At 50.1% G+C, this 12,941-nt stretch overlaps 1 protein-coding gene across 2 annotated transcripts in view; it reads right to left on the reverse strand.

Moving 5' to 3' along the window:
• Positions 1-12,941, reverse strand: part of LOC138574636 (mucosa-associated lymphoid tissue lymphoma translocation protein 1-like) — a 294,117-nt gene that overhangs the window by 33,977 nt on the left and 247,199 nt on the right. The gene's annotated exons all lie outside the window — the stretch shown is intronic.

Raw genomic sequence — 12,941 nt, forward strand, 5'->3', positions numbered from 1 at the left:
GTGGCCTCACGTAGTGAAGGGGGGAGCACACCTGTCTCGACCGACTCCTCCCACACAGCCAACAGGTGGGGAAGGAGAAGTGACTTATAGGATTTGTAAAATTCGACTGGGATACCATCAGAGCCGGGAGCTTTCCCGGAGGATAGGGAATCGATAGCGTCGGACAGCTCTTCCAGTGTGAGTGGGGAATCAAGAGAGCCCGCAGCTTCAGGGGATAAAGTTGACAAGGGAAGAGATTCGAGAAAGGAGTCGATTTCTTCCACTAATACCTCGTCCGAGTTGGAGTATAGGGACTTGTAAAAATCAAAGAATTCCGTGTTGATGTCCCGGGAGGTGACGGCTAAAGAGCCATCCAGTCTCTGGATCCCGAGAATGTGTGGGGAACCCGTCTCGCGTCGGATCAACCTCGCAAGGAATCGACCAGGGCGCTCGCCCTCCCCGTATTTCCGCGCGATACCTGGGTTGTCCAGAAACTTCTGTTCGCGATCAGCCAGGGAGCGGAATGCATCCAACTCCACCCCAATGGCCGCTAGGGTACCCGGAGAAGAGTGAAGTGAACATGCAGCCTCCAGGGTCGAAAGCCTGGATTCACTCTCGGCCAGGTCTCTCCTGATCGATTTGAGGACTCCGTTTTCCTTGGAGATCGCAATCCCTCTAATATAGGCCTTGAAAGATTCCCATAGTATGGCTATTGATGGTACCGAGCCTGCGTTTATCTCGAAGAACTCCTCAATAGAGTCCTCGAGCTCGGAGTGAAATTCTGGGTCTAGAAGGGCGAGGGGTTTCAGTTTCCAACAGCGGGACCGGTCTGGATCAGGGGCCCAACTAACAGTGATGGTCACTGGGGAGTGGTCCGACAAGGTTCTGGGTAAAATCATTAACTGTTTCACGTCTTTAACCAAGACATTGGAGATCACCCAGCGATCAATTCGGGAATATGAATCGTGGACTGAAGAGTAAAATGAGTAAACGCGAGAATCGGGATAAAAGAACCTCCATGCGTCCACCATGGCCAACCGGGGCAGAGATGATAATGCCGCGTAGGCTGCCCTGGAGAGATGACGGGGCTTGGTCCCAGATCTATCAAGGGCCACATCGAAAATAGTATTGAAGTCCCCCCCCCAGAGAATTGGAACAAGGGGGAAACCATCTAGAAGGGACGTGATCTGTCTATAGAACTCGGGATCATCAAGGTTGGGACCATAAATATTCAGCAAAACCACTTCTTTCCCTTGAAGTGTGGAATGTAACAGCACATACCTGCCCAGGGGGTCAATATGTGAAGAGATGAGGGTGAACCGGAGACTCTTGTGAATAAGGGTCATGACCCCCCGACTCTGCGTAGAAAATTCGGTGAAGAATCTATGGGGGCCCCAGGTTTTGGCAAAACGCACACATTGTTCCATGCGAGCATGCGTCTCCTGCAGAAAGAGGATCTTGGAGCCGTGGCGCTCAGCCTGCAGCTGGAGCTGCCTCATCTTCCTATAGTTCCCCAGCCCCCGGACATTCCAACTCATAAAGGTTAAGTTCCCCTCCGCCATAGACGTGGTAGTGGTTTAGTCAAGAAAGGTGTCCAGGACCAAAGGGTGAGTGCTGCACCCCCGTCCGCGCTCGCCGCCAGTGCCAATTTTCTGAGAATAACACCCCAACCGTGTCCCACCCCCACCCACATCCCCCTCCCAAACAGAGGAATGACAATCCCAAACCCCTTCAACCAAAACCAAACTAGAGGCATCAGCGCCTGGGGGCCTGTAGGCCGGGCTGACCGCTGCGCTCCGGGCCGAAGCAGGACCAGTAGAGCTCAAGGTGCAACTGCAAACATTGAATGTAACTTAGAGAGGGTGTCTTGCACTCAGCAGTATGGCACATCATTGAGATGAAGGGAGAACTTTGAGCAAGCCGAATCCGGGAGGGAGGATCAATGCGGTGCCGGCGTCGGGGAAGGGCCGAACTAGGCCGCCCCCTGCAGGGCCCGAGGGGGAAACTGCTGAGTTGTGTATAAGAGAAGCACGTCAGCCCGGGAAGTGTTCGGCAATAAACTTGGAGGCCTCTTCCGGGATTGTGAAAAAGAAAACCTGATTAGCATGTTCTATGCGCAGTTTGGCGGGGTAGAGCATGGCGTATTTAATGGAGTGATCTCGCAGTCTCCGCTTCACATCCTGGAAAGTCTTGCGTTCACGTTGGACGGCAGCCGAGAAGTCGGGGTAAAGATGAATCCTCGCACCCCCCAATAAGAGCTCGCCCTTGTCCCTTGCAGCTCTGAGTAGTGTGTCGCGATCCCGGTAGTTCAGGACCCGGGCAATGATGGGACGAGGCGGGGCCCCGGGTCTGGGTTTTGCGGTAAGGGCACGGTGCGCCCGCTCAATAGCGAAGTGGGGGGAGAGCTTGGGCGAATCCAGGAGAGACATTAATGTGTGTTCAACGAAGACCTCCATTGGCTCGTGCACCTCGTTCTCAGGAACCCCGATGATGCGAAGGTTATTGCGTCGTGAGCGGGACTCCAAGTCCTCGTTCTTCTTTTCCACCTCGAGGACTCGGTTCGAGAGAGCGACAACCTCGGAGCGCAGTACCCCAAGTGCGTCCTCGGCGGAGCCGACCCGTGTCTCGACCTCAGACACGCGGCTATCGGTCCTCTCGATGTGGGCTTTGATTGAGGATATTGTGCCGTTCATATCGTCCAGTTTCGAGTGTAGGGCAGTGAAACCCTCCCTGATAAAGTCCATCATGCCCTGGGTCTCAGGTGCCACTGCGGATGAGGACGCCACTGGGGCCTGTTCAATGGGGTCCTCTGGGGATCTCGTAGCTGCTTTCGCAAACATGTTGATGGAGCACTGCTTTCTCGCGCCCCCCCTGGTCATCCTGGCTGTGGTGATGGTTGAATAGGGTGAAGGGGAGCCTCCAACGGTACCAAGAGGGAGACAGGGGGGATCCCAGGCCTTGCAAGTCAATAATCCAAGTAGGGTGCGTGACAAGCGGAGCAGGGAGTATCGTGGCCCCGAGGCTATGCCGGAGAAATGTAGGCTGCAGGCTTCCGGCCGAACAGTGTGGAAGATACCCAGCGGTATTGACGGACCCCTTCTGCAGAGTATCACTACGGGCAGAGCGGCGATAGCCTCAAGAGAAGTGAGAGGGGGGAAGGCCTGCACCCAGCGCACAGTAGGGCCAAACAGAACGAGGGATTCCAGCCGAGGTAGACACAGTATGTGGCTGGTATGAGGCCCCCCAAGGGGGGGGGGAGCAGGAGCCGAGGTCCAGAGCAGGAGAGCCAGAAAGGGCAGGGCTCACCTGGCAGAGCCGGTCGTCGTTGCTTGTGGGTTTCAGATCCCCTCACCGCAGAGAGCAAGAACCACCATGGAGGGGCGGTCCCAGAGTCCCGGGGTAGGGAGGCAGTAGGTCCAGTAGATCAGTGGGGCCTCCCGGCTCGCACCCGAGGGCCGCGTCGCTCTGCCAGCGTGGGGTGCGCAAGCATTGGGGGGGAAGGTCCCCACGATCCTCCTGCCGGGTCCCCCGGAAGAAGAGTAGAAGATCCCCGAGCCGGGCTGAGGGTTCAGTCCGGCCGTCCACCAGGCGCGGCGGGGGCGGCGCACCCCAGCCCGCCCAGCACCAGGGGGAGCGAGTGCCTGGCCCCCCCAGCCGACCGAGGCAGTAGGCGGAATTCGGCACGGCCCCCAGACGGCCCGCCCGGCCGTGGAACACAAGATCTCCTCCACAAGGGGGGGGCGGCCCAGCGGGGCCCGAGGATCACAGGAGCACCAAGGCAGCGGTCGCAGGATCACCTCCGGGGGCAGCGAGGTCCCGCGCCGCTCGTATCTGGACGCCGGCGGGGGAGAGGCTCCAGCGACCCCCCCACAGACCGAGGAGGCGCCCCGGGAAGAGCGAGGAGGGCCCCAGATATATTATGCAGCAGAGGGGGGGGGGGGGAGTGTCACAGGCCCGACGTCCCTCCTGGGACACGGGAGCAGCCCGCTTCAGACCCCCCCGTCCAAGTCTGAGCAGCCGCAAGGCCGGCGGGACACAATCCCGGCCCCCGACGGCCCCGCCGCCGAGGGGGATGAGGCACACCGGCCCCCGCCGATGTCCGGCAGATGCAGGAGGCGGCGCCGCAGGACCCCGGGCGGGTACGGCCACCCACCGCCCGGGCCCAGTCCTAGGCGCGTGGGAGCTCCGCAGGCGGGGGGATGGGTATTACGGAGTCGGGGATTGCCTTTCCCGACTCCGATTCGAGACAGGATCGGGGTCGCAGGATCCACGGAACCGCAGCAACAGGATCGTGTACCCCGTACACGGCTGCAGATAGGGAAGGTGCCGAATTTCAGGATTATGAGGTCCGCTCGCCGCAGAGCTCACGGATCAGGCGGCCATCTTGCTCGGCGCACAACAGCGCCCCCCATTTGTCTTGATTCTTGCCTACAGCTTACATGCCGAAAGCTGCTACGTTTTATTGATAATTCCTAACTTTCCCTATGGCAAACTATCTAAATAAGCTCAAGGTGCTTTCATCTGTCATCAGGATGTAAACATTTCATCAGTCCAAACCTGGCCCTACCACTATTTTAACCAACTTAAATCACAGCCAAGAAAAGATCTTTCTTCTCTGGGTATCTGATTGTCTCTGTATGGCCATGTCCCTCTCTCTCTCTTGTACTTGAGTTTAGTACAATCTTCTTTGGTAAACTCTGGATATCTCATCTTTAAGGGCATGCTGTTTTACAGCTTGTTTTGAGACAGTCTCCCACACTCTTGTCTTCACTTAATGACTCTTTTACAGTCTCTCAATTCCTCCTTGGATACTTTGTATGGGACTGGGTCCCCTTTTAGATTCTTCCACTCCTGGCCTCTCGATTATTCTTTTTCTTCATTTATCTGGGTCTCTGGATAATACCTCTTTTACGGTATGCCATCTCTCCATTCATCCCTGGATATTGGCCCACGATTTTATCCCTTTTTAGATTGTCCCGCTTCTGGATTCTCTTCATTATGCTCTTTCTTGAGTTCTCTGACTTATCATATTTTTTAGAAGTCGCGCTTAGGCATTGTTTTGCCCACTCTTTGTCTCTTTGTTCATGAAAGGTTTTCCCTTCTCCCCAGGGTATTTGTTTCCAGTCTCTCTCACACAGGGTTATTTTCTACTTGCTTTATGAACCTTTAACATTTATAATCATACAACTTTATTCCACGTATCTTGTCTATATGACTGGAACGAGGCATACTCTTCATATGCTCTTGACAATCACACAACTTTATTCCACATATCTCATCTTTATGACTGGGGCAAGTTGTATTCTTTATATGCTCTTGGCAATCAAACAACCTTATTCCATACATCCCGTCTTTGTGACTGGGCCGGGTTGAACTGTTTAAATGCTCTTGCCCGGTGGCCTCCTTCTTTTCCTGCACTCCCCAGTACCTTCACTACGTCGGGGAACATTGTAGGGCTCGGCACACACTCATTTATTCTTCTCTGTTGTCGGCTTTCCTGTTGTGTGCTTTCTGTGGCGCCCCATTCTTGGCTTTCCCTCAGGCTGCAGCGCTCTATGGATGCCGGTGATAGGGAGCTTCTCACGCTCCCAGCTGTATTGGTTTCAGCGTTGTTCTATGGGCGTCTCACCCACCACAAGACGTTCGTGGTCACAGCACCAGCAGCTCTTGGATACTCCTTGCATCTAGGGCAGCAGTTTCTCAGTTGCGATTCTCACCAGACTCCTGACATCGAAAGACAGGGGCTCTGTGAATGGACTCTGCTCTGCCTCTCCAAAGCACAATCACATCATAGGGCTTCCCCTGGGTACCATACGCTCTCCTCCTCCTCCTTCCTTCACTCGTCTCATTTAAATACATGCTTTGGCTTAAAGAGACATTCTATTGTCCTTTTTCTGATGGATTTAGTCCAGCATTGCCTGCAGCCAAATATAAAGATGTTGCATTCTTCTTCCCAGCAGGCAATCCCATATATGCTGATATGTTGGGTAACGTAGGGAGTTCCTCAGAGGAACGGGCGTACTTGCCCCCTAAGGGGGAGTCACTCCCAGTGAGGTCACACTTGCCCAGACCCCAGGGGAGGGTCTTGCGCAGTGGCCTCGCCGCCCCAACATCAAAGGGGGTGGCTCCCCCTTGGGGAGAAGGGACGAATACCCTTCTGCTCTATTCAATCCCAGAAAGTTCATTTGTGTGCTTGTCGCTTTTTCTTTACAAAATGTCTTGCATGAACCACTCTCCCCATATTTGAGTGTGCAAAGCTCTTCAGTGAACCTCTCAGTTTATTGAGACCTCAATTGTTTGTTCTTGAGGAGTTCCCCATAAAGAGCCCTCGATAATTGCATTAAAAAAGCATCCAATTGGAGCCATAGCTCCTCCCGCTTAGTGGGGTTCTCCTCAAGACAGGAAGAAATGTTAGCTGCTGTCTTCTTAATAACCATTTGTTTCCAAGGCAGTTGAGTTTAAAATTATTGAAGTAAGCACTACAAATCAAAATTTTGAATAATTGGCAAAGTGCCAATTTTTAGGCCCAAGGACTAGAATGACACCCTTGGCTTAGTCTCTACTAGCTTCCTTACCCATGCAGGTCAAGAAATATTTATTTGCATTTTTAAAGTGCACTACTGTCCTCTCGCATCGCAGCGCTGTTACAGAAAGCTCACTTGACATGGGTACAATATTGAGGATAGAGTACAAGATTGATTACATACATTGCCCATGTTCCAGGGTTACAGGGGAACAGTGGGGCTAGTGCACGTTTACTTGAATAAAGTGGTTTTCAGTGCCTTTCTAAAGGCCAGGAGGTAAGTTTCAGATCTCTGTTTAGGTGTCAGTGAGTTCCAACATGTTGGTGCTAGTACTTCAAAACTCAACCTGCCGGCTTTGGTTCTGTTGAAGGTAGGAATTGAGAGTTGGTGTGTGTACATGTCCCGTTTAGGTCTGAGTGTCTGCACTTGGTGTATTCGTTCTGATAGAAAGATGGGGGCAGATTGGGCTAGGCATCTATGGGTGATAGTGAGAGTCTTGAACAGGATGCGCTCTTTGACCGGGAGCCAGTGGGCTTTTTGTCTTGCTTGGGAGATATGCTCCCTCCTGGGGATGCTGAGAGCTGCTCTTAGTGCGTTGTTCTGTGTAATTTGTAATCTGTTGATGTTTTTGGCAGAGGTGCCCAGTAGGAGGACGTTGCAATAGTCCAGTTTTGCACCTATTGTGGCCCTGGCAATGTTAAGCCAGTTTTCAGTGGAGAGGTGGGGTTTAACCGCATTGATAATTTTAGTTGTGAGTGCTGCTGCTGAGAAGATATAACTTACATGCCTGTCCATGGACAGGGTTGAGTCTAGGTACACACAGATTGTGTGGGTCACCAGTAGCCTCAAGGCTCTGTTCATTTGTGGTCCCCAATCCCGAAGCCTTTCGTAAAACGTCAGGAAATCCTCTCTACCATCTGAAACATCTGGCTTATAAAGGCTAAGTATCACCCCTGCTAGCCAATCTAATTCTTACAGATAATGATGTCATCCATGTCATCCATAGGAACAGTAGAACAGAACATTTTGTTTGTTTATATTTGACTGTAGCCAATCTTGTTATCTGTCATTACGTATGAACTTGCATGTCTGAACACAAAAGGCATTACCTGAATGATAAAATATGTCAGTGCTTCATCCATAACATTTTCGGCTATCACATTTTCAATTAAATCTTTTGAAAATAATTCTCTTAAATACATAATACATTTCTCTAAAATACATGTGCTTGTATGGAATTCTTGTGCTGTCTGCTGCTATGTTTTAATAATAATGCAAACACATTGCTACATGCTTATAACAAAGCAGACAGATAACTTGTTTTGGAAAACAATTTCCAAACAGGACAAGATTAGAAGATAAGCAACAACATTTCTTAGCTTGTGCTTTCCACACAGAAATAAATAAATTCATTTTCTGAAAGCAGCAAGCTTTTTTGTTTACCAGCGAACGCATTAATCTAATAATGCATTCTGGAAGGTTCAGTAATGTGGAAGTAAAACCCAAGGCAGCAGGCCAATACCGCCCCAGGTAATGCCCCGGGGCCCTTAGTTACTAGGCCACCGGGGGCATTACCGTGGGCGGTATTGGCCCGCCGCTGAGGGTCTTATAGCCATTTGTACCCCAGCCCGTTAGACCGGGGTACTAATGGCATTTTTTTCTGTTCCGAAACGCTGCTGCGTTTCCAAACAGAAAAAAAAGTCTAATAAAATGGCCGCCGGGAAAGGGAAAACGTAGTCTGTTTTCCCTTTCTAGGGTGGCCATCGGGCGTGGACGTGCTGGGAACTGAAGTGTTCCCAGCGCGTTCGCTCCTGAGAAAAAGAAAAAAGAAGGTCAGTCGGGTTGGGAGGGCGGTCAGGGGATAGTCTGCAGGGGAGGGCGTGGAGGGGAAAAAAACATACCTGAGTCCTCGGCGGGGGACAAAGGCAGCCTCCAGCCTTGGGGAGGCTCCGAGCGAGGATTGCCCCGTTTCGAGCCTCCTCATAGGCTAAGGGGCTGCCACACCCCCGCCGGGAATAAACGCCGGCACGCTCGTACGTCCGGTACTAATGTTCTGTATATATCCAATTGTGCTTGTAAGGAGATGGCTATCAAAGTCAATAGTTTAAATTCACGTTTGTAAGAAGTATCGCTGTCACAGGTAACCGGAATAATTCATTTGAAGCTACGTGCTATATAACCCGCATCTGTGTTTGGAGCTGTTCCTATTATAGACATACAATGCAATTTATTTCACCCCCAAGAACAGTGAAACACTAAAGAAAGTCAGAAAATGGTAGGAACCTGTGAAAAGTGAGAATAGAGAGAGAAACAATGTGAAAAACATATGAAAACAACGACTATTTAGCAAAGTCTCCGGGATTTTCCATCAGCTAGTCAGGAAAACATGAAGCAGTATCTCTTTTCAGATTTATGCAGCAGAGTCTCTGTCGAAACTATGCAGGAGTGCATCTTTTGTATGGTATTTGCAAAGGAAGTTTAGCAAACAATGGGCCTCATTAGGACCCAGGCGGATTTCGCGGTGCTAAATGCACCGCGAAGCATGGCGGAAAGCCGCCGATAGCGCCATGGGGGTTGGCGGATTTACCGCCCCATTCCGACCTCGGCGGAGCGGTAAATCCCCAATCCCCATTCTGCCCTTCCCCATTCCCATTTTTGCCCCATAGGGTATAATGGGAGTGGGGAAGGAGTTAATTACGCCACCGTAAAATACGGTGGCGTAATTAACAACGAGGTCCCGTAGCGCCATGGTTTTCTCCGCCTGGTAAAACCAGGCGGAAAAGGCCGCCATGGCGCTACGGGAACTCGTAGTATGGCGGAGAGGTACGCCATGCACTACGCTGGCGTAAAACCCTCTCCGCCAGGGTCCTAATGAGGCCCAATATCTGGTTTTAAGATGGTGAAGAGTAAAACTCACACCGTGGCCACTATGGTCGGATTCTCTGACACCTAGAACAGTTAAAACTGGCAAACATTCTCACTCTCAATGATGGTGTTGAAGCAGGTGAAAGTCAAACATTTTCAGGCACATTCTGCTCTGTAGAAAGGTGGCTAATAGGAGAACTTGGATCTATGTGATCACTGTGACCCTCACAATTGCGATGGCTGAAAGTGCAGACTTTAAAAAATATATATATATTTTTTAAAACCCCTTTACACCACATATATATGCGGGGGGAGACCCACCGCACCCCCCCCATATTAATATTATATCCTATACCCCCACCCCACATATATATGTGGTGTAAGGGGGGGGTCTAAAAACAAAATCAGCATTTTCAGCTGTCGTAATTGTGAAGGCGACATTTCTGGCCATTACCGGAGAAATCTATACCTCCAGCACCAATAGACTAGGACAGCTGTGAATGATCATCATACATTAATACTGCATTTGTTTATCATGAAGGAATGGGTCCATTTACACAAAGATGTCTTCTTCCTCAATGTGGGCACCAACTTATGCAGTTGTGTTCTCTTTGTGTCATGATTCCTGCCCCACATGTCCCCAGCCCTCCAAGATGTCAGGCTGGAGCCAGGCCACGATCACCTACATGGCTCTCAAGGGCCTCTCCATCCCTCCAAAGACCCACTTGGAGTCAGACTTGGCGCTTGTGGCACCAGACTCACTCACTCCCATAGGATAACATTGGGGATTGGACTTGTAGTGCATTGATGGGGACAAGATGGATGCCCCCACATATTTCGGTTCCCAGAACTGCATGTGCGGTCTAGTCTTTTGGGTGTGGTTCAGCCCAGAGACACCTGGGATACCCAGAGACTATTTAAACCACATCCAGGCTGAGAAACATGCTTTGCGTTTTCTGCACCTGCAGCGTGACACTCACCGTGTTCGGATCGGTCTCCAGTAGGCCTGCATCTTTCTTCTGCGCTCAGCTCCTGCAAGAACAAGAACACTGTTAGGAACAGCCTTACCTTGCGGCGCTTCTGCCCATCATTCATCGCTCATTCTGTTCTGCGGGCATCTTCGGCAGTGTCATTCCCATCCCGGCACGCCGCTTCCTAAGGAAAAGGGAAAAGAACAGAAAAAAGGCATTAGTAAGCATTCTGCAAATCTTCGCTAATTTTTAAATACTGTACGAGCTTCAAACGCTTACCTGAATCCCAGCCGCTCTGGGGGAACTCTGTCTCCGGAACTTCTCATCCATCTGCAAGAGGGAAAAGATACTCCAGGTTAGCGTGGAAACATCTAGAGGCGCTGCATACCGCGCTTACCCACCGCATTTGTTCTTCATAACCGGCATCCACGCTGAAAAAGTTGCAGCACCTAAAAGACACAGAAAAAGAACTCAGTTCAATGTAAATACGAAAGGGTTGCATCACGCATCGCGCTCTCACTCACCTTCAGCGCTACTCATCTCAGCAGCACGCCGCCATCCCCGGACGCCGGCCATCATCTAAGGAAGGAAAGGAACGAAGTTAGAGAACTGTTCAAAAGACTCATTATACTTACCTGTCAGACTCTTGCCAATCAACGCGCCCCTGCGCTGAAAGCAGGACGGAGAGCAAACTATCCAAGAAAACAAGGTGAGCTGTGGATCAAAGGGAAGGGTTGGACCCCGGGGAATCCTGTGTTTCAGGCCCAGTCTCCAGTCGAATAGCCTCCAGGGAAGGGTTTGAGGTCGTAAGAGGTCAGAACAGGCTGAGTGACGTCCCGTGGATACCAGGTGAGCGTTACACTTTGCAGCAGTTCAACCTGATTGGTCTGCAATCAGCGACAAGCACTCAGTTTTGGAGGACTATCACCGCAGGTGTATGAGGAAAATCATGGTACAGGGACCAGGGATCTCCCAAATCCTCACCCCACCTCGGGGGTAAGACAGGCTCCAGCAAACACCCTGGGAGCCATCTTACTCCAGGTTGGGGGGGATCCCTTTTCCCTCCTCACAGAGACAAGCAACGGACGCTGTCTATTTGGGGAAACCATAATCATAATCCCGTATAAACAATATGCTCTCTCCACTTTTTTCTCACAGGATGCCCACTGGCTGATGCATGCCACTTCTTGGCATAATATGATCATCACCATCATTATCTTATCCTTTATTTGGAAATTACACATTTCCATTAGGTGCATACAAAATATGCAATATGTGCCATCACAAAATCATAATAAAAACAATCTATATACATTAAAAATGCCAAGGCAAAATGGGACATGCAAGTAGAAAAGCTAGATGGCAATCCATTTCATGTACCTACATCTTGGGACTACATACAATCTAAAAACAGTAGTTACAGTCAATATGGAGTATCAAGGTTTTTTTAAGAATGAAATGATCACGGCTGTATGTCCAATGCCTTCTCTCCTTAAAATCAGGAGAATCCTTTGGATCTACAATAGCTAGACACTGGGTAGCAAAGGATTGCATAATTACATAACGGGCAGCGCTGAGAGCTGTCGAATGGCACTTTGACGTTCTGCAGTCCAGTGGGAGAAGATTAAAACCACATTTTACAAACAAAAAAAGTTTATAAGGATTAGATACCCATTTATGATACATACAAAGAACCCAAGTTGCTTTAAGAATAAGGTGGTCGGTTACAATTGTGCCGTTGGGGCTTCCTGCTGCAAATGGTACATTTCCCAGTATTCATTAGAGGCTTTCACAACTTTGATATCGTTAGAAGGTTTTGCATTTATATGGCTTGGCTTCCCATGGCCAATGCTGAATAACACTGCCTTAAAATTATTTAATCATTCCCACTCAACACTTTCAAACGTTTGGGATAAGTACTCACAAAAATAACAATATGGGCCCTAACTGTGCTAGAAAAAGGAACGGCAAAACCCAGCTCTATATACACTGGTATAGTAGGAGCTTTCTTGGGCGGGCATAACATATATATTTTTTAATGTCTCTGTTTTAAAGCACAGATATCCCCAAAGCATGGCCCTAGAAATGGCAGCTGAATGAACCTCTAACATATGTGACAAATCTAGTGAATTCATCCCTTCTTCCATGTGGGGAGGCACCCCCTTTGAGGCTAGGGAGGTGAGTCCACTCAGAAAAAAACTCTGCAGACACACTGGGTGTGACTCCCATTCGACAGGACAAGGATTCCCATTTCTATCAGGAACTTCCTGTAACAAAAACCTTGTCTGCTTATATGGGAGAAAACATACTGACATTTCTTCCATACCGCTAGCTCAAGGTAAGGCTGGAATCCCCATGAACCCAACAATTGAGGGGTAACAGCACTTCCTTGGTAAGTACTGCAGCGAGAATAAACAGACAACAAACCTTGACTGGCGAGTGAGAAACTGTACGCCTCTATTTAATGAGAACGTCCTGGAGGAGGGCATAATGGGAATGGGGAAGGCGCTAATTACGGCACCGTAAATTACGGTGCCGTAATTAGCACCAAGGTCCCTTAGCGGGTTGGACTTTAATGCCTGCAAAAAGCAGGGGTTAAAGT

The sequence above is a fragment of the Ambystoma mexicanum genome, chromosome 1p, assembly GCF_040938575.1.
Source record: "Ambystoma mexicanum isolate Mex_15411 chromosome 1p, UKY_AmexF1_1, whole genome shotgun sequence".
Classification (NCBI taxonomy): Eukaryota; Metazoa; Chordata; class Amphibia; order Caudata; family Ambystomatidae; genus Ambystoma; species Ambystoma mexicanum.